At 45.8% G+C, this 21,892-nt stretch overlaps 1 long non-coding RNA gene across 1 annotated transcript in view; it reads right to left on the bottom strand.

Moving 5' to 3' along the window:
- LOC141084841 (uncharacterized) overlaps window positions 1-21,892 on the bottom strand; it is a 103,669-nt gene that overhangs the window by 12,987 nt on the left and 68,790 nt on the right. Inside the window, exon 2 of the long non-coding RNA XR_012231134.1 lies at window positions 2,931-3,005. This is a non-coding gene — a long non-coding RNA (uncharacterized lncRNA). The remainder of the gene's footprint in view (window positions 1-2,930; window positions 3,006-21,892) is intronic.

Genomic DNA, 21,892 nt, shown 5'->3' with positions numbered 1-21,892 from the left:
CTTTTTTTTTTTTACAATTCTTTCCTGCTATTGAGTACCCTAGGATCTGCCGTTACTTCAGGTGTCAGGACTCCCATGTCCAAATCAATAGGCAGCTTACCAGGTCTTGCTCTCATTAGGTATGCTGGGGTACAGTTGGTGGAATTCACTGGAATATGGTTGTAGAGGTCTACCAGATCTGGCAACTTTTCTGGCCACAGATTTCTCTCCTCCAAAGGCAAAGTCTTCAGTAGATCAATCACCACCTAGTTCATCTTCTCACACATGCCATTGGTCTGTGGATGATATGGGGTTGTCCTGATCTTCTTGCAACCATACAAGTTACAGAATTCCTGGAACACTTCTGCCTCAAAAGCGGGACCTTGATCTGTAAACACTTGCTCAGGATAGCCATGTGGTCTACAGAAGTGCTGTTGGAATGCTCTGGCTGCTGTCCTGGTTGTTTGATCTTTAACAGGCACAACTACCAGGAATCTTGAGTAGTGGTCCACGATGGTAAGAGCATAGATGTATCCTGACCGGCTTGGGACCAGCTTCACATGGTCCAGGGCGACCAACTCAAGTGGCTGTTTGGTTATTATTGGCTGTAGAGAAGCTCTCTGGCTGTTTTGATCCTTTCTGTGCAGGTTACATTGTCCACACTCCCGGCACCACTTTTCAATGGCTTTCCTCATACCAGCCCAGTAGAACCTCTCCCGGAGCAATGCTTCCAACTTCTTCCAACCGAAGTGTCCAGTTCCATTGTGGTATGCTTCCAAGACCATTGATGCCTCTCTCTTTGGGACTACCACCTGCCAGACCAGCTCATGAGTGCGTGCATTGATACTCCTCCGTCACAGCTTTCCTTCATAGATGAACAGCTGGCCTCTTTCCTTCCACAACTGCTGGGTTTCTTCAGGAGTATCCGACTCTGGGCGTGAGTCAGCTTGTGACAGTAGCTCCTTCACCAGGCGGACTGCGGGGTCGCTATCCTGCGTTTCTGTCCAGTCATGATGAGGCAATGGATTTAGGGTGACCTCTTTCAAGCCAGACCGTCTGTTTCTCACTCCTTGAGCACGTTGAGCTGCAATTGGTCGATGGAAGGGAGGTAGCTCTATTTCTTCAAGTGCCTCTGGATCCTCTCCCGCATCTTGTAGATTGGGCATCCTGGACAGCGCATCAGCATTGGCATTCTTGTGCCCTGCTCGGTACTTGATGGTAAATTCATAGTTAGACAGCCGAGCCATCCATCGCTGCTCCAGTGCACCTAGTTTTGCAGTTTCTAGGTGAGTCAGCGGGTTGTTGTCCGTGAAGATGGTAAACTTGGCTGAGGCCAGGTAATGCTTGAATCTTTCAGTGACAGCCCAGACTATGGCAAGGAACTGTAGTTGTCAGGGTTCCTTTCAGTGGGACGCAGCTTCCTGCTGGCGTAGGAGATCACTCTTTCTTTTCCATTCTGTACCTGCGACAGTACTGCTCCAAGTCCCACGTTGCTGGCATCAGTATACAACACAAAGGGCTTGTCGTAATCTGGGTAGGCCAGAACTTCATCACCTGTGAGAGCCATCTTCAGTCGAGTGAATGATCTCTCCAACTCCTCAGTCCATTCAAAGGGGGAACTTTTCTGTTTGGTCTTCTTGGACTGCCCCACCAGAAGATTTTGCATAGGGGTGGCTATTTCAGTAAAGCCTTTGATGAATCTTCTGTAGTAGCCTACCAGTCCAAGGAACTGGCGTACTTCAAGGAGGTTGCTGGGCTTCGGCCAGTCCCGGATGACTGTGACCTTGTCAGGATCTGGTGCCACACCTTCTGCACTCACCACATGACCGAGGTACTGTACCTTGGGCTTCAGGAGGTGGCATTTGGAAGGCTTCACCTTCAGGCCAAAATTGGACAAAGCCTCAAACACCTCAGCCACGTGTTCCAGATGGTCTTCATAACAATGACATCATCAAGGTACAACAGGACTGTCTCAAAGTTCATGTGTCCCAGTTAGCACTCCATCAGCCGTTGAAATGTTCCTGGGGCGGTGCAGAGCCCGAATGGCATATAGTTGAACTCACAGAGACCCATTGGAGTGGTAAATGCTGTTTTCTCCTTGTCTGCCTCTGCCACGGGAACCTGCCAATACCCACTAGTGAGATCCAAGGTGGAAAAGTAGTTAACAGTTTTAAGTGCAGCTAATGATTCCTCAATTCTAGGTAGTGGGTAAGCATCCTTATGTGTAATGCTGTTATTTTTCCTGTAATCAACACACATTCTCATGGTACCATCCTTTTTCTTTACAAAAACTATGGGAGCTGCCCATGGGCTACAACTGTCTCTGATAACCCCAGCTTCCTTCATCTCTCTCAACATACCTTTAGCACATTGGTATTGTGTTGGGGGTATAGGCCGGTACCTTTCTTTAATGGGTGGATGATCTCCAGTGGGGATATGATGTTGAACCCCTTTTTCCTGCCCAAAATCTAGTGGGTGTTTTCTGAATACAGGCTCATATTCTTGTGTCACTCTGTAAACCCCATTTTTCTGGTATGAAGGTGTAGAGTCAGTCCCCACCTGCAGTTGCTGGCACCACTCCTCAAGCTGCTTCACAGAGCCATTGCCCTCGACCTGATCGGATGAGACCAAGGGCTCTGCTGCCTGCAATGAATTGTTATTAACAGTAAGCAGCTTAGCAACTGTGGCATACCTAGGTATTGTGGCCTCCTCCTCCCCACAAATCAAAAGGCGTACAGGTACTCTCCCTTTACGTACATCAACTACCCCTCTGGCTGTCAGGACAGTGGGCCTGCTATCAGAGTACACTGGTTCTACCAATGCCTGGTAATCCTTTCCTCTGAGACCTATAGCTGCCCGACACCAAATCAACATTTCACATCTGGGGGGTATTGCAATGGGGAAAGGATCACTCACTCTGACACTGCCAATTTCCCGCCAGAGAGTTCTACCTATTGTCTTTGCATCAGGGCCTTGATCTCCTTCTGCAGGACTCGTTGTTCACTGGAACCAGCAGTCTCAGCCACCTGTTGCAACAAGACAATAACCTCAGAAAGACAGTTTTCAATTACATTTGTACCAAGAGTCATCATGGGATTACATTCACGTCGATCAATATCCACAACTATCAGACCTTGAGATTTTAATTCTACTCTACCCACTTTAACAGTAATTTCTTTACATCCTACTTGGGGTAAAGACTGGCCATTACTGGCAACTACTGTTAGTTCATCACTTGGACCACGGGTGAGTTCAGAGTCAGCCCAATACCTCTTGTAAAGAATGTATGGCATAGTGGTCACCTGGGAGCCAGTGTCCAGCAAAGCGTTCATGGGGAATGCCGTCAATCACCACTGGAAGGATTGGTCTCCCCCCAACATACTTGGCTCTCCAGTTCTTTGGGCCTGGGGATCCTATTCCTGGGGGTTGGCCCTCTACCCCAGGGGTTGCTCGTTTAAATGACAGTACCTGGCGATGTGGCCTGCCCTGCGGCAGTTACGACAGATAGGGCATCCATCCTGGTCATAGCGCTCGTTGGTTCTCCCTCGGAGTGGCGGAATCCTCTTCCTCCGGAGCCATGGGGCATCCTCTGGACTGGAGGCAAGCTGGATCTTCTCCTTGGAGGACACCTGCAGGGACTGCACAGTTTTAGTAAGTGCAGCCATACCTTTAGTCAACTCCTGGACCTGTAGACGTAGATCTTCAGTTGGATCTTTATCCAGAGTCTGAGCATTAGCCTCCACAGGGATGGAAGGGAAAGATGTTGCTTCCTGGTGGTAGGTGATCGCTGGGCGCCTAGGGAACGCTGGATGCCTGTCAGTTGGTTCCTGCAGTACCCGAATAGCCCTGTCCTTGAAATCAGCAAAGTCCAGATCAGGGTTTTGCAGGGTTATGATGCGCAACTGTCCTCTGTGGGTACTGGATAGGAGTCCTTCAATGAACTGCTCCTTTAGCAGTTTATCTTCCTCCTTCACACTGTCAGGATCAACTTGCTTAACTGCTCGCAGCGCCTCCTGCAGGTTAAGAGCATAGTCCCTTATACTGTCCTGCGCCTTCTGTTTACACCTAAAGAATCTCATCTTGATTTCAGCTGCAGGGCGGGTGTCAAAGGTGCTCCTTAGCTTGGCCAGAATCTTTGCAACAGTCTCTTTATCAGTGTCCTGCCAGGCTTTCACCTGTCTCTGTGCTGCACCCGTTAGCTGTCCAATAAGGATGTTCACTTTCTGGCTTTCAGACAGGGGGTATACTTCAAACAAACTCCACAGTCTCTCTTTAAATTCACTCAGGGTATGTGACTCCCCTGAATACTGCGGTAACCATGCTGCTCCCGGAAGGTAGGGCATAGACAGCGGCATTATGGGGACCGCTGCGGTGGGCGCTACTCCTTGCGGCGCTGAGGGGTTGCTGGCAGCGTCCGCCGCTGCATTGCTGCGTGGCGCAGACATTCTCTTCTCCCCTAGTTAATGTTAGCCAGGGCCGGGGGTTGAGTGAGCTTACCGGTGGCTGCTTCGCAGGCCCGACGCTCCGGGCTGTAGGCCTCAGCTCCTCCCACTTCTCACGCGCTTTTTCTCTTCCCGTGCGGGACTTCACTACTTCGCACTCTCTGAGGGGCTCCGTCCACAAAGGCCCGCCTCTTTGGTTTCCCGTGTGCGCCAAGCAGTGCGGCAATTGGCGCCAACACAGTCTTTTGCACAAACACAGTCTATGGCACACAGGACCCGGGGGTACCGGGCTCCGTAATCCTGTTCGTGACGCCAAGTTGGGTCGCCCTCCCATGGCTGTGGGGTACTCGGTACCGGGCCGGTATCAGCGGGATGTGTCACAGCAGCAGTGACCCGGTCCGTGGCCCTGGGCACCCAAGTAATAGGGAGATTGAATGGTGGAATGTAGTTAATTGAATGAATAGTTCGTGACGTTGCCTGTGGTGCTCGGCAAGGGAGGTGTTAAGCCGACGCTGCATGCAGATCCGCTGGGACTGATGGTATGGTGCAGCAAAGATGTAAAAGCTCCCCACAGGTGAAGCTGTAGTCCCAGGGCAGTGTAGATGTGGTTAGCACGGGGATGTAGCGGTGCCAAAAGGGTAGGAAGCAGACAAAGACACAGCGGGGTGCAGTTTCTGTACCTTCACTTGGCAAATGCAGTCCAGGGTCCTGATTACAGATGGTACCAGAGCAGGCTAGCCTTGAAGCAACTCAGGGATTCTCTCTCAGCAGATGGGCTGTGCAGTCTCCTTCCTAGCGCTTGCTTGAGGTGTCTCCAGTACCGACTTACACTGAAGTTCCTCCTTACTATCGTTTCTCTGAATACCTCGTATGGCAGACAGCTGTAGCCGCTATTTCTCTCTTGGCTCACACCGTGCTGTTGTGCCTCCGAGTCTTAGGTGGGAGTCGAGTATTTACAACTTCCTACTCCTCTGGTGTCTGTTGCAGGACCATTAGTATCCATACAACCGTGGAGACCAGGCTCCAGTTCGTGCGCTCTCCCTGGAGATGAGCCTTTTCTCTCCGCTCGATCTCCGTGCTTCTTCCTCACGTCTGCACACTTCACCCTCCTCACACTAACTACTCACTTCTTCCTCTTGGCCCTCAGAGAGCACTCCTCCCCTTAATTCCGGTTCAGAGTCCCCCCTGCTGGCCTGGAGTGGAACTGTGTTGCATGCATAGATTGACTGCGAGAGAGACCCTTTACTGCTTCCAAGCCTGGCATTACCCTCCCTGGAGGAAGGCAAAGCCACTGTGGCGGCCATACTCCTGGGGGCGCCACAGAAGCACCTATATTTCCACTGAAAAATGATGGACCTGAGTGGTGACTTTCTTTTTTTGTGGATTGATTTGAAGCTTTTATTAGGAACATTTCACATAACACTTTGGATCAACGCTCAACGCTGAGCACTTACTGTACTTTGTGGTTTCCATCTAAGTCACCGTAGTGACGTGATTCAGATGAAACTCCCGAGGGATCCATTCACTATAATGAGGCAGAAGAGTTACTCTGCACTCCGTATGGCCTCTATTCAACATTGTCCTTCTTATCAGAAGTGGACAAAACTGTGGTGGACCGTGCTTTTAGACCAGATTCACACTATCGTATAGCATCGAATGTAATTTCTCCATCTCCTTTACTGCAATTGTTGGTGGGAATATCACCCGAGTGCAGTGCAATGTTTGACTCGCACCCATAGACTTCTATGGGTGCGAGTGAGCCAACCCTCACTGCAAATTGCAGCATGCTGCAATTGTTCTCTCATGCCGAATCGGCATGAGAAAATAATCGCAGATCTGAGCTGCCTCATAGCATTACACTGGGTCTAGAGCTATGTGATATTTTGTCCCTTAGCACTCAGCCGTGTTATACGGTAGTGACCTTATGCATGCCTAAAAAGACTGTCACTGCCAGATCACAGGTCCTATGGCATCCACAGTGCCTCCATCTGCCTCATGGTAGGGAATCTCCCTCCGGGGTTTCTGTCTGAGTAACATAATTCAGCGATTTACATGGAAACCCCATGCAAGCGCTCAGCGGAGAGCACAGGATAAATATGAGCCAATCCTTACTGCAATTTTTGGGAGGCAGAATGAAAAAATAAACAGCAGGTGAAGATTTGGTTCCATTTATTTTTTACGTCGTTTCTCGTGTGGTATAAGTGATTAGACGACTTTATTCTTTGGGCTGGTATGATTACAGCGATATCAGATTAATATAGTTTATGTTTTGCTGCCGTCATACACTAAAAAACGCTTTTTATTGGCAGAGCTATAATTTTTGCATATTTCAGCAGACAGTCATGTGAGGGCTTGTTTTTTTTGCAAAACTAGTTGCCTTTTTGTTTGGTAACATTTTGTGGAACATTACATTTTTTGATTGATTTAACAGATAAGCCACCACCAAAGGTGTTAGGCTCACTAGGTGAGGTGAAGCCTCAAGGCAAAGGCACAGGGGCATTGGGTGTCGGTATGAGAGACTGCATTCTGTAATGCTGTAGATAAGCCCCCGGTGTAACCTGAAAGAGAAGAAAAATAAGTTAGATTATACTTACCAGGGGACGGGGTCGGTTGCGGTGGGTGTCACAGTCCGGTGCCTCCAATCTTCTAGCGATACCGTCCTTTTCCTTACTTCTGCATCGGCCCCTGCGCAGGCGTACTATATCTGCCCCGTTGAGGGCAGAGAAAAGTACTGCAGTGTGCAGGCACCGGGAAAGGTCAGAGAGGTCCGGAGCCTGCGCACTGCAGTACTTTACTCTGCCTTCAACAGGGCAGAGAAAGTACACCTGCACAGGAGCCGCAGCAGAAATAAGAAGGAGGACATCCTCTCTAGAAGATGGGAGGCGCCGGATCGGACGGCAACACCCATCGGACCAGATCGGATCCCCTGGTGAGTATAATTTAGCTCATTCTTCTTATCTTAAAGGTTACATCAGGGGCTTTTCTACAGCATTACAGAATGCTGTAGATAAGCCCCTGATGGCGGTGGCCGCAGCTTATAGGCCAAAAATGGGGTGACAGATTCCCTTTAATAGGAGCCAAGTAATTTACAATACTGTAATATAATATAGCAATGTACTGTGAGGGATCAAAAGGTTACAAGTTCAAGTCCCCAAAGGGACTTAAAAAAAAATCTAAAAAAAAAAAATAAATAAATAAAGTATTTTAATAAAATATACTGTATAAATTTTTTTTACAAGTTTAAACCATCCACTTTTTTCCCCAAACAGTAAAATGCAAAAAATAAAAAAAATGCATATTTGGTATCGCCACCTATGTTATTCCCCAAACTAATAAAATATAAAAATATTTATCTCTTGCAGTGTATAAAACAAAGCAAAACAAAACAGAATTGGCTTATTTCAATAGCCACACTTCCCCCAAAATATGCAATAAAATGTAATCAAAATGTTGTATGGACCCCAAATTGGTAGCAATAAAAACACAAAACAAACGAGCAAGCAGAAACAAGCCCGCACACAGCTCCATGGATCGAAAAATGAAAAATGTTACCGGTCTCAGAAAACAAACTTATAAGTTTGATATTGATGTAATCACCCTGACCTGGAAAACATCAGGTCACTTTTATTGTACAGTGAATGCTGTAAATCCCACCCCACATCACACAAAAAGTGTGGCATTGCATTTTTTTTTCACCACACTTGGATTTTTTTCCAAAATTTTTCAGTACATTTTATGGTAAAATAAATATTGTCTAAAATGTCTAACATCAAAGAAAACAGCATAAAAAAAATGTAAAAAAATATATAAAAAGTTATGGTTCTTGGAAACGGGAAGGAAAAACAAAAGTTTAAAAATGAAAAATCATCATAACCTTAAGGGGTAAATTGTGGGGTTTGTGGGGTAAAAACAAGTTGGTATTACCTAATACCCATTCAATTGTACCACTTTTTTTACAGATTAAAAGGAAAGTCCTTTTGACCTGTATTGGAGTTAAATCCGATATATATTAACTTTTGGCAATAATTCCCGTCACACGTTTTAAGCTTTTCCTCTTGAGTCAATATTTGCTTTTGGAACCTGTTAGATACCTTGATACTTCAGTTAATACAAGGAGCCCTGAGAATAAATTTCTCAACCTGAAATAACATAAACCCATTCATTGTCCATCGAGCCTTGTTAACTATTAACCAGAAGACAAGTGGCTGCATTATCAAATAGAAATCAGAAATGAGATCTGTTTGCCATATCTTATGTTAACGGTGGTTTTTACAAAGTATTCAGACCGGTCTGACAGTGGTTTTATATCTATTCCTTGTTTGGAAAGAAAACATTCAATTTTTTGATGTTTTTGAGACGAGACCAAATCAGCGACCACAGTGTTTTATGAGTGTTCACGACAAAACGTGCAGGTAATTGCATTAGCAAGTCTTAATAAAAAATGCATCTGATTGTATTTTTTTTATTAGGTATTTATATACTTCTTTTTCTGACCGGTAAATGACTGAAGATGTCACTTTAATATCTGCCCTTGTATAACCTCTGTTAACTTAGTGTTCACTAAAGGTCATATAGCAATAGTGTTATTTGTGCATGTCAATTATATTTTTTTTATTTAGCCTTGACATGGAAATATATATATATATACAGTATATTGCCGAAAGTGTTATCTATATACTGTATGATATTCCATTCTAAATGTAAAGGTATTAATGTGGAATTGGCCCCTTTGCAGATATAGCAGCTCCTGCTCTTCTCCAAAGACTTTCTACATGATTTTGGAGGTTTCTGGAAATGTTTGCCCTTTTATGCAGTAGAGCATTTGTGAGGTTGTTTGGTCCTCACGGACCTCCACAGGTCATGTTTTCTGGATTTCCATAGTATTACACAGGTGAGATAATTCCTGATGTCTGGATGATACATCCACCACCTGGGCAATACTATGGAAATCCTGAAAACATGACCTGTGGGGGTCTGTGAGGACTAGAGTTTGGGAAACACTGGCAGTAGATCCTAATGTCAGACAAGAAGGTCAAGCTTACAATGTAGTTCTTCCAAAAAGTGTTGATTGGGGTTGAGGTCCGGGCTCTGTGTTGCCATCACGTTCTTCCCACCAAACATCCCCAACCATGTCTGTATGATCCATGTGCATTGGACACAGTCATGAGGAACAGAAAAGGGTCTTCTTCAAACGGTTTCCACAAAGCTGGAATCTACAATTGGCCAAAATGTTTTGTATGTTGACGCGTTAAGATTTCCCTTCACTAGAACTAAGGGTCCATTGCTGACCCCTGAAAAACAAGCCCATAGCATCACCTCTTCACAACAAAAGCTTGTTCTCCTGGTTGTCACCAAAAACAGAGATGGGTCCCAATACTTTTATCCAAATAGTCTATCTGATATTATCTAATACTGCCTGGATCTACTAGATTTATGGTAATCGGTGGTTAAATAAATCAGTGTAAATTACAGAGTCCATATGTTTGACTCTGGAACGGTAATGTCCATCGGCTCACGGACCGAGGCGCTAATGTCTGATCATTAAACTGATCTGATGTCTTACAATGTGGAACTCTTGGCGCAATCTGTTCAGACTAATGAGTCATATGAAGCAAATCTGTGACACTCTCTGAGCACACACATTGCTGTCATCCTAAGTCATTGCTTACACGGAGACATCTGTAAGGCATTCTCTCCTTTGTTGAAGCAGTTATTTAGCTCATATACAGTAAATTTACTGAAGAGCTGATACATAATATTGAGTCCTGATTATAAAACCTGTGCTATAATGGTAAATACTTGGTTGGATCATGCTAAGAATAATTTTGAAATGAAAAAATGTTCAAATGGATTGTCTCCTTTCAACCATCTATGGTCCATAACCTCAATTATGCGTAATAAAACAAACTGAGCATTACTTACCTTCCAAGGGTTGAGCACTCTGTCTCCATCGCTATAGATGGGCTACAATGGTAAAGTCACATTAATAGTGCTGCAGCCAATCAATGAGCTCAGAAGCTTGTCTTTTTACAAATAACAAATTTTTGTTGAAGGGGAAAACCCCTTTAAAGGAAACCATTTCTTGATGACACATTTTATATCACTGATATCCATATACAGGCTCGGACTGGCCCGCAGGAGAACAGGTGAATCCCTTGGTAGGCCCCGGTGCACGAGTGGGCCCTCCAGCCTTCCATATGAGCAGTAGGTGTAAGGGACCCCATTACCGACCTGTCCACGTCCGGACATTAGTCCCGTACTGCATAGAGTGGGACGGGTTGACAGCTCCCGCAGACACAAAGCGACACGGCTGCAGGCATGCTGGACCTGCGACACTTGGAGGGGCCGAGGAGGTGCCAGCCGCCGAAGCTCCTTGAGAGCACAGCGGAGCACCAAGGGTGACACTGGGGGTAGACAGAACGGGGAATCGACAGACGTACAAATAGAATAGTGACCGGGGAGAAGCGGGTGTCAGAAAACTGAACGGGTAATACCAGAGCCAAGGGAAAAAACGGAAAGGAAGTCAGAAACAATGCCGGGGTCAGAAAACCAGATAATCCACAGACAGAACCTAATTGACAAGCAAGTGCCACGTGGGGGACAGGCCGGGTCAAAAACGGGACGTAACTCACAAGGCAGGCACAAAGCACAAACATACAAGTTTATAGGAGTCACTTAACTCAGCCGAGGCCAGGAGTATCACTGACAAGGAAGCAAGCCTCCAACGGCTATAAAAAGCCCTCCCCTATTCAAAGGGAGGCCACCAGTATTAACCCCCGGGGCTCCTGCTCAAATCCTACCATAGGATCATGACAGTTAGCACAAAAAACTTGATTCTCTATGTACAGACAGTGGCAGCAACTTATCAATCATTTAACAAACTACCTAGCCTAATGCATAAAAGGGTTGTGATAAAGGGTAATGCAATATTTGCATGTAGCTGAAAATGGGACCCTCAGAGTCAATGTTACTGACAGGCCTTTGGAATCCCAGTTCGACACTGTCCTCCTCATATCACCAAAATAACGCTGAATCATCGAGGTATGGATATCTAGCACCAGGACATTAGCAGCAGATCCTTTAAGAGCTGTAAGTTCTGGAGACCAAATGTGCATCAATGAGCATTAGCCGACTACTACCCTGTGACGGACTCACTAATTGTCCTTCCTTGGATCAGTTTTAACAAGTACTAACCAATGCCGATAAGACACACCCTACAAGAACCGCCGTTTAGGAATTGCTTTGATTAGTGGTTCTAGCCATCATGCTGTACTGTAACCCATGTTTCCTGATTCCAATGCATCAATTTTAAGAACTGATAGTTCACTTTATAGGTAGCATCTCCCACTTTTTGACAAGTGCCATTCTAATGAAAAACAACAACAATGCTGATCACTCCACCTGTCGGTGGTTTTAGGCCGAGTTCCCGGGCTGTTCTAGCTGGGACAGCGCTATCATGCAGCATGCGTGATTCATAAAAAGAGACTGCTGATAAAAACTCTTTGTTAATGGCCGTGCGTTAAACTGCCGATTAGTGGCATGATGTATGGACATTATCAATCAATCAGAAAAATTATCAATGGCTCCGATGAGGTCTGTCTTGTAACAAATCAGTCCCTGCTATTAGTTCCCACAGGAAAACAAAATCAGAAGGCTGGAATGAACCCGTCCTAAAGGGCCATTTATACCGCACGATCATCGTCAACAAGTGTTTTCTAGGAATGTTCATGTCCTGATAATCGGCCAGCACAAACAATCATCAGATGAAGCAAAATGCTTGTTTGTCAGGTGAAATGATCTTTTGGGCTGCACAAAAGGTCAGCGTTCTCGGCAGCCCATCATTGTGCGTAAATTACAGATAGTTCATTGTGCATCTGAAGTAGGGTCTGTGTTCTGCCTTCTTCCACGTATGATGCTGTGTGGATTCCAGCATATGGCTAAACCAGGGTTCCCCAACTCCATTCTTCAAGGCCCACCAACAGGTCATGTTTTCAGGATTTCCTTAGTATTGCTCAGGTGATAATTACATCACCTGTACAAAACAAGGGAAATCCTGAAAACATGATCTGTTGGTGGGCCTTGAGGACTGGAGTTGGGGAACCCTGGGCTAAACCCTTCATCCACTCCCAGTAAAAAGACTGTATGGGTGCTTAAGTCTATGTTTATTGAGATGATGATGTGAACTTGGTAACGGTGAACAACAATGGTGGATGATAACAGGTAAAAACTACAAAGAAATAGACAGTATATCAGTACTGGTAGATAACAAAACAACAGCAATAATAAAGGGTGCTATTACATCAGTAACAGGAGTATTACAGAGGTTGCACAATACAACACATAATGCAGTTAAGAGGGATATCTAAAGCAAACTTAGGCTACCAGCATTGCACTACCCTAAACAGAAATGCATCTATCTACATGCAGTGCAAAGAGCATTACAACTAGCTGGAAAATACATTGCACCATATACCTCTCTCATAAGACACTGCAGGGTGGCTGCATAATGTCTAGCTAGCACAGATACATTGCACAAACACATAACTGAATTAACACTCACCGGAATCCGCTTGACAGAAGCAGTGATTTGTGGGGAGAGCCAGGAACACATGTGTGCGTAACTCAAAGATTTGGGGTGAAAATGGCTACAAGTTCCCTAGCTCGGGGAAACTGAAGGGGTGGTTCTAATCAGAACAAGCTATTAAAGAGAGTGAGGCCCCTAAATCGAGGAACAGGAAAAAAGAGGACAACTAATGACATCTAATGTTCAGAACTGGTACAGCACCTATGAAAATACTTGCTGCACATAAATGGGCAGAACAGTTTGCATGTGTAAATAATCTATTACATGACTGCCCATCAGCAAATAGCTGATCGGAGGACGCTTAGTGCCGCAGTTTGGCCAGTGTACATAGACCTCACACGTTGCGTTTTTGCTGCGTTTTTTATGCCAAGTTTAAGCTGCTTACAAAAAGCAGGTTTTGCTTAGTTTTCGCTGTGTTTTTTGCTTAGTTTTTGGTGTGTTTTTTACTGCAGTTTTGTCAGGGTACATTTGTCTCTTGTGCATGCAAATAAAATTTAGTGCATAAAAAAAAATCTGATTTAACTTCATCCAGTTTTGGCACCAAAAACGCCGCAAAACCTGATACCTGTATTTTTTGTTTAGTTTTTGCTGCATTTTTTGCACTACCCATTGCTTTCCATAGATGAAAAATGCAGAAAAAACGCTGAAACAAGTTTGAATTTGCAAAAGCCAAGTTCTTATGACAAAACAGGAAAAAAACAAGGTGTATATAGATGAGATTTCTGAAATCTCATTGGCTTTGCTGGTACTGTGAAACATAGCTGAAAATTTGCATAAAAAAAGTTGCAAAAATGCAAAATGTGGACATAGCCTAAGGCTGTGGGCCCATGATGAGACTTTGGTGAGTTTTTGATGCTGCAGATTTTCTGCAACATTTGGGCGCAAATTAAGCAAAATAGGTTACTTGCATTTTTCAAAAAACTAATCTAGGGAACGGAACCTAAGGATATGTTCACACGTTGCGTTTTTGCTGCAAATTTTAAGCTGCATTTTACAGTGCCAGCAAAAGCAATGATATTTCAGAAATCTCATGCACACACTTTGCTTTTTTTTTTCCTGAATGATTTGGTGAACTGCTGCACTTTTGCAAACTGCAGCATGTCACTTCTTTAGGGTTTTTTTTCTAAATTTTTGCGGCATATTTTCACCAATAGAAAGCAAAAATGCAGCCAAAAATGCAGGTATTAGGTTTTGCTGCTTTTTTGGAAGTTGTATCATGATTTGGGGGGGCCTCTAAACTTTATCAGCATGCACATGAAACAATAAAAACGCAGCAAAAAAAAAAAAAGATGCAGCATAAACGCAGCAAAACCTGCTTTTTTTGTAAGCAACTTCTTTACTGCCAGGAGAGCAGGTTTCTCCTGCAGCAAAAATGCAACGTGTGAATGTAAGGGGTGTACTGGGACCGTGTAATACCCCACTCTCTTCCTTAGTGTTCGAACAATGCTGCTATGTACATAATGCAATGTATATATTTGTTATTTCGTGTACCTGTTATTAGGGAAAGTGTAGTACCCATTTCTGGCCACTAGATGGAGGCAGTATGGTAGATGTAATATCGTATATTGAAACCAGTTAGAAAGCAGTTAAATATAGGAGGGGTCAGCTGCAGCTAAGAGAGGGAGAACTTCCTCAAAGTAGTTAGTCAGGCCAGGGGGCCCAAACCGCCTTGCACAGGCTTAAGAGCCGGGAATGATAGCAGTGACCACACAATGTTTGTTAAGGAAGAAGCCCAACCATCTGCAACACCAGGCCAGAACAGCAGTGGGCCACAGCAGTCTTGGAACAGAAGCTTAAGACAGAAACAGTGGCAGAACGGGGATGCACGTGGCTCCAGAATGTGGCAACTTATCGCATGGGCTGATGCCTCAGATCCGGGGTGAAACGGCTGAGGGAACTCCCAGATGCAGTGAGTTTGGACCCGGAGGATGCTGCATCACCACAGGAGATGGTACAGAAGGCCAGGTCGCTCACCATGTGGCAGCTGACTTTGGAGGCTGATATTCTCAGGTCTGGGGCGAAACAGACTAGGGAGAATCCAACCGTAGCAGAACTGAACAGGGAGGATGCTGAGGAACTGTACGATATTGTCCAACCCGGGTACATGCTGTGTGACAGAGAGAGAAGTGCAGGGAAAGAGGAAGAAATGTACAATGTGGAACCTGTTGTTAATGTTGAGAAGAATATGGATGTGCTGCGTAAAGAAACCAGTAAAGTTTTTCATTTGAAAGTTGAAATTAACTTTGTCTCTATTTATGTGAAACCGTCTATAGGCAGCCTTCAGCAGTGCAGAAAGGACCCTGACGGCGCAGAAAGTGAAGCCACAGGTATGAAGAGTAATGTCAGTGGCGGATCTTAATAGGGGCGGATGGGCGGTCGCCCCGGGCCCAAGGTTTTTTGGGGGCCCAGGGGCAGGGGTGGGCTGGGCCGGGTGGCAGAGAGGCAAATGCCCCCCGGGCCGCTCCCCCAGCACCTGTACAGGGCCGGCCGTGCCCTGTGCTGTGACGCCGCCGGCAGCAGACAGCCGCCCGCATCACATTCTATGAGGCCGGGGCTGGGAGCTGTGCACGGCGCACGGTGCACGGCCGTCACCTTGACGGCTGCTCAGCTCCGGCTCCCTCCAGCTGTACTTCCGGGTCAGATGTCGGGCGTGCGCGATGACGTCATCGTGCACGCGCCGACATGTCCCGGAGGATGCTGAAAGCAGAGGCGCTGCTGGGGAGCGAGCCGGCTGTGAGGTAAGTATGGGGAACTTTTTTTATTTTTTTTTATTTATAAAATGAATTAAATGGGGAGGGGGTGAGTGGGGGCTGTACACAATGAAGGGGGGTGACTGGGGCTGTACATGATGAAGGGGGGGTGACTGGGGCCTGTATATGATGAAGGGGGGTGACGGGGGGCTGTACACAATGAAGGGGGGTGACTGGGGCCTGTATATGATGAAGGGGGGTGACTGGGGCCTGTATATGATGAAGGGGGGGTGACTGGGGGGCTGTATATGATGAAGGGGGTGACTGGGGCCTGTATATGATGAAGGGGGGGTGACTGGGGCTGTACATGATGAAGGGGGGTGACTGGGGCCTGTATATGATGACGGGGGGTGACTGGGGGCTGTATATGATGAAGGGGGTGATTGGGGGCTGTATATGATGAAGGGGGGTGACTGGGGGCTGTACATGATGAAGGGGGGTGAGTGGGGTCTTCACATGATGAAGGGGGGTGAGTGGGGCTACACAGGATGAAGGGGGTCAGTCGGGGCTACACATGATGAAGGGGGTTGAGTGGGGCTAGACATGATGAAGGGGGTGAGTGGGGTTGTACAGGATGAAGGGGGTGAGTGGGGGCTTCACATGATGAAGGGGGTGAGTGGGGCTGTACAGGATGAAGGGGGGTGACTGGGGTTGTACAGGATGAAGGGGGTGAGTGGGGGCTTCACAGGATGAAGGGGGGATGAGTGGGGGCTTCACATGATGAAGGGGGGTGAGTGGGGCTGCACATGATGAAGGGGGGTGAGTGGGGCTGCATATGATGAAGGGGGGTGAGTGGGGCTGAACATGATGAAGTGGGGGATAAGTGGGGCTGCACATGATGAAGTGGGGGATAAGGGGGACTGCACATGATGAATTAAGGGGTAAGTGGGACTGAACATGATGAATTGGGGGTAAGGGGGACTGCACATGATGAATTGGGGGTAAGGGGGACTGCACATGATGAATTGGGGGTAAGGGGCACTGCACATGAAGTGGGGGTAAGGGGGACTGCACATGATGTGGGGGTAAAATTAACTGCACATGATGATGGGGGAGTGGGGCTGCACATGAAGTTGGGGGGGAAGGGGACTGCACATGATGAAATGGAAGGGGGGATAAGGGGCTGCAAATGATGAAGCGGCACTGCAGATGAAGTGAGTGGGTGATAGGGGACTGCAATGGATGAAGTAAGGGGACTTCAAATTAAAGTGGGGACATTAAAGTGGATCCCCTATGGCCAGGATCACGTTGGGCGATTTTGTGCGTATTGGCCGTAGGCCTACAGCTTATGTGCAACGTCTTTTTAGGCCATGTCCACACGTGGTGGAATGGTGGCGGGTTTTCTGTATGGACCCGCAGCAAACCAAGTGCTGCGGTCCGTACGGCTGTCAATTCCAGCACGGGGACCGCAGCGCTCAGGTGGAAAGTGGGGTATAGGGGCCCAGGTTTTATGAACAGCCCTGGGCCCATAGTCCACTTAATCCGCCACTGAGTAATGTACACTATTTTCATGTAATGGTAGGACAGGGCACAAATACACCAGTGTCCTCGGCCATGACTACAGTCCTGGCCCTCCCTCACATGAACATAGCCTAAGGGTTTAGTTACACTGTGTGATAATTGTGCATGAGTGATTCTTAGGAACACTCGTTTCCTGATAATCCGGCAATGTAAACTGGCTTCTGATCACCTGGTGAACAAGTGAAATGCTCATTGTCGGGTGAATTGATTTTTAAAAGTCTTTATAAAAATAATCATACTTGGCAGCACATTATCCTGTGTAATCAGGACGTGTGCTGGGAAGAACAATGAGGTTAAGTGCACACGTACCGGAACTCTGGCGGAAATTACAGCGAGAATTCTGGAATTCCAGTCCGCGGGAAAATCGCATTTTAAATTCCCGCGATTTTCCCACGGAAAAACTAGCATTTTGCAAGCGTAATTAGCTTGCAGAATGCTAGCGTTTTCCAAGCGATCTGTAGCATCGCTTGGAGAACTGATTGACAGGTTGGTCACACTCGTCAAACATAGTGTTTGACGAGTGTGACCAACTTTTTACTACTGAGGCCGCCTATGCAGCATCAGTAGTAAAAGATAGAATGTAAAAAAAATAAAAAAAATGGTGTTATTCTCACCCTCCGACGTCCCGCGCATCCGTTCCCAGTAATCCTTTGCGAAAATGCCCGCGATGACGTCCGTTCTCGCGGGATCGCGACGTCTCGCGGTAATTCGCGCGACGTCATCGCGAATTACCGCGAGACTTCGCGATCCCGCGAGGACGGACGTCATCGCGAGCATTTTCGCAAAGGACTACTGGGACCGGAGCGTGAAGAGAAGCGGGAAGGCTGCGCGGGACGTCGGAGGGTGAGAATAACAATATTTTTTATTTTAAATTCTATTTTTTACAGGGATATGGTACCCAAAGCCCTGAGGACAGTCTCCTCTCCTCCGGACCGTGGGTACCATCCGCAATTGTTCTGCTTACTTTCCGCATGGTGTGCACAGCAACATGCGGGAAGTAAGCGGAACAATGCATTCCTATGGGTGCGGGATCGCCGCGATTCCGCAAATTAATGAGCATGCTGCGGTTTTTACCGCAGAGCGATTCCGCCGCGGTAAAAACCGCAGCATTAGCACAGCATTGCGGAATCCCATAGGAATGCATGGGATGCTTATTTTTCGCGTTTTCGCGGCAAAATCGCGCGGTTAAAACCGCCGCGGAAACGCGAAAAAAATGCAACGTGTGAACTCAGCCTGACAGTGCACACAGGACGATCTATTATCAATCAATCCGCTGCATGTACATCACGAGGGCACGTACCGTAAAATAGCATCTACAACATAAATAATCTTCATTTTGTAAGGTACAAGTAATAACCCATTAAACCATTTATTTAAGCCTTGTGCTTTGTTGATATTTCTCCTGTACTATTTCCCAGGTATACTGTACATATTGATTCCTAGTTTAGAGCATCGCAGATCTGCTGTTTTGAGACTGACTTTGCCATCTACATTGCTAAACAGTAGTTGTTAAAAGTAGTTGGAAACAAAAAGCCTTTGTGTTCCTTCAGAGCTCTCTGATGTCGATTTACTGAGACAATGTAGTTGCTAGGAGATTTGTGTCAAAAATAAGTACAAGCTCCATGTGGCTGAGAAATGCTGTCATTTATTTAAAAAAATACAGGAAAAAAAAAGTGAGAAATCCTCCCACAAGCTACATTCTTGATTTTCATACACAATTTTATCTAATTTCCTCATACTTTGCACTGATGAGGGGCAATACCCCGAAACACTGGGTCTGAAAATTGAGATTCTGATTTGGCTTTTATCCTTAGTCATATTTCATGGCTCGTTAAAGGGTTGATCACTAGCCTTGAAACTTGTAGGATCGCTGCTTCCAATAGACGGTGCTATAGAATTCAAGTCCTCTTCCTCTCTGAAGAGACAATTTGCATATTAAATTTCCCTGAGGAGTATTGCATGGCAAATAAGCCTCCTTACATTGGCATGCCAGAGCCAGTATGTCACTCTCTGCAAGGATATCCAAGAAGTATCATTTCTCCTTGCGGAGAATGACATGCTAAGCATGTCGAGGTGAGGAGACATAAAGCCGCAATGCTCCTCTGGGAAATATGCTAATTATGCAAATTGTCTCTTCAGAGAGGAAGAGGACTAGAACTCTAGTGCCACCTCTGCAGCTTCTTCCTGTGTTGAACGGTCATGTGGTACCGCTCATTAAAGTAATGAATATGCGCTACACGCCTATGGGAGTGGAGTCACATGCATATTCATTACTTTAATGAGCGGTACCACATGACCGTTCAACACAGGAAGAAGCTGCAGGCCCCAGGATGGAGATACAGGGATGGAGACTAGCGATAGCACGGAGGAGGGTGAGTATGATCTCTTCGGCAGTTGCAGCTGCTCCCCCGCTCCCCATCCCCCCCGCTGGCTTTCTGGCGTATGATTCGTGTATAAGCCAAGGGGGCATTTTCAGCACAAAAAAAGTGCTGAAAATCTCGACTTATACACGAGTATATACGGTACTTTATGGTTTTCTGTTGTAAATTTGCTAAAAGAAAAACAAATAATGAAAATACGGTATTTCAACATTTTAAATGGTCCTCGGAGAGGTTAGCTAAGGTGTATTCGATCAAATTCAGTTCCTTAATACTGCACTGTGGTTGATTTGGCTGGGGTTCCCACAATTCAAGTTCTTCGACTTTGAATTGTTTGAATAAAGTTATTTGACAAGGAAATGATCTGATGTTTGAGTTAACATTTGGTAATGAAAATATCTCCTGTCCCAGGCTAATATTCACATAGCAATTATTCTATTCCAGTACAAGGTATGAAGAGTATGCACATAGTACTGTGAAGGGATGTGTATTGATCTCTCCCAATCTTCTCCATCTCAAACAGACATTAAAGGGAATCTGTCAGCAGGATTTCAAACCCCAATCTATTTATTTGAGCATATAGCTCATTCAAAGACAAGTTCTGCAATACTTTTACATAGCCAGTTTGTTCCTCTGCTTCTGAGAAATTGTTGCTTGAATTGATATGCAAGTGAGGCTGAAGAGCTGACGAAGATCTGAAGCTTCTGTCACTCCAGCTCTATTCCCCAACCAATGATGCCTCCTTATGCTCGACTGACAGCCGCTATACTGTGTGACTTGAATTTCTACTGTGTATGCCCTCTAGAAGGTCTATAATTAATATGTTAAAAAGAACAGACCCCAATACTGACTCCTGGGGTACCTTAATGTTAAATTTTGTGCTCCTTGCCTGAATTGAGCGCTTTCTGATGCTGCTTTATTATTCATATTTGCCTCTGTAGAATCAGAGGAGCATAAGGGAACTAAAGCTGGCCAGATCCAGAGAAGCATAAGGCAAATAAAGCTGGCCAGATCCAGAGGAGCATAAGGCAAATAAAACTGGCTAGATCCAGCTATGTTCTTTACCTATAAGGCTGACCATCACTGATAGACTGCAGAGGTGGCCAGTTACCTAGGCAGTGAGCAGTAAACTATAAAACTAAAAATCCTTCCTTTCTTGAGAATTGACCAGATTTTTATTGAGAGGTTTGTCTTTCTCGACTCCGGAGCTCGATCTGGTTGATCTGGCTGTGTGGTTGGTTTCCCTCTCTGTTGGACTACAGCCTGTGCTGTCTCTGTCCAACTGCTGATAATGCCCGTCTTTCTTTTTCTTTGCTGTTTTACTTCTGTGTAGGTGTTTTCACTTCCATGTTTAGTTTGCCCTATCACATCTTGGTAGGGGCTATTTATACTCTCCTGGCATATTCGGGGGTCTTTGCTGGCTATATGGATGTTTGGAGTCCCAGCTCCCCAGTGAAGGATTATATTTCTGAAGTTTTCTCTATTGCTTCTCCTGCGGTTTATTTACGTGTTCCCTTTCCCAGCACTCTTCCCTTTTTGAAATATTTAATGTTTGGGGGTTTCCACGTATACCAAAGATCTTTTAGGGTTTCTTTCTTTTTCTTCCGTCTTTCACGTATGACTGTGTGAACATGTCCTTAGCCCTGTGCTCCACCCTCTGTCTATATGATCCACATTCAATTTTTGTTGTTTATGTAACACTCAGTGTATAGTTGATGGTGCAGTTAAGGACACTCAGGGTCAGTCGACGTTTAGTGGGGGCGCCATTGCGTAATTTTAGGGTGCCAATCTCACCGGTCAGATAGGGACAAATCAGGGTCAAGTTGGGGATTTGCCTAGTCTGTACAGGAACCTGTGGTGTGCACATTGAACATCTACCCTGGTTCGTTTATCCTCATGCGAGTGTTAGGGCTCAGTCATAACAAGGTTAACTGCAAAGTTGCTTTTTTTTTGCAAGCACTTTGGAATTTTAAACATTAAAGAACTTGAGAATAACCCTTTAATAGAACATTTCCCTACAGATTATATGAGCAACTTCTCCGAGGCTCACCTGAAAGCGGAAAATGTTGAAAAATGGGCTAACCGGGTTGTATTGACATAAGTAATGTACAGAACCAGCAGCACTCGGAGAGCTGAGCAGAATCATTATTAGACGTATTGTAAAGGTGTGCAAGTTCGAAGAAGCAGTAATTACCAGCAGTCACCGCTAACCTTTATTCATCTGATGCATTGCCACCA

The sequence above is a fragment of the Dendrobates tinctorius genome, unplaced genomic scaffold (assembly GCF_039654945.1).
Source record: "Dendrobates tinctorius isolate UK_male_01 unplaced genomic scaffold, ASM3965494v1 ptg000027l, whole genome shotgun sequence".
In the NCBI taxonomy this organism is placed as follows: domain Eukaryota; kingdom Metazoa; phylum Chordata; class Amphibia; order Anura; family Dendrobatidae; genus Dendrobates; species Dendrobates tinctorius.
The sequence above is the reverse complement of the archived record's forward strand: the minus strand, read 5'-3'. Positions and strand labels throughout refer to the sequence as shown.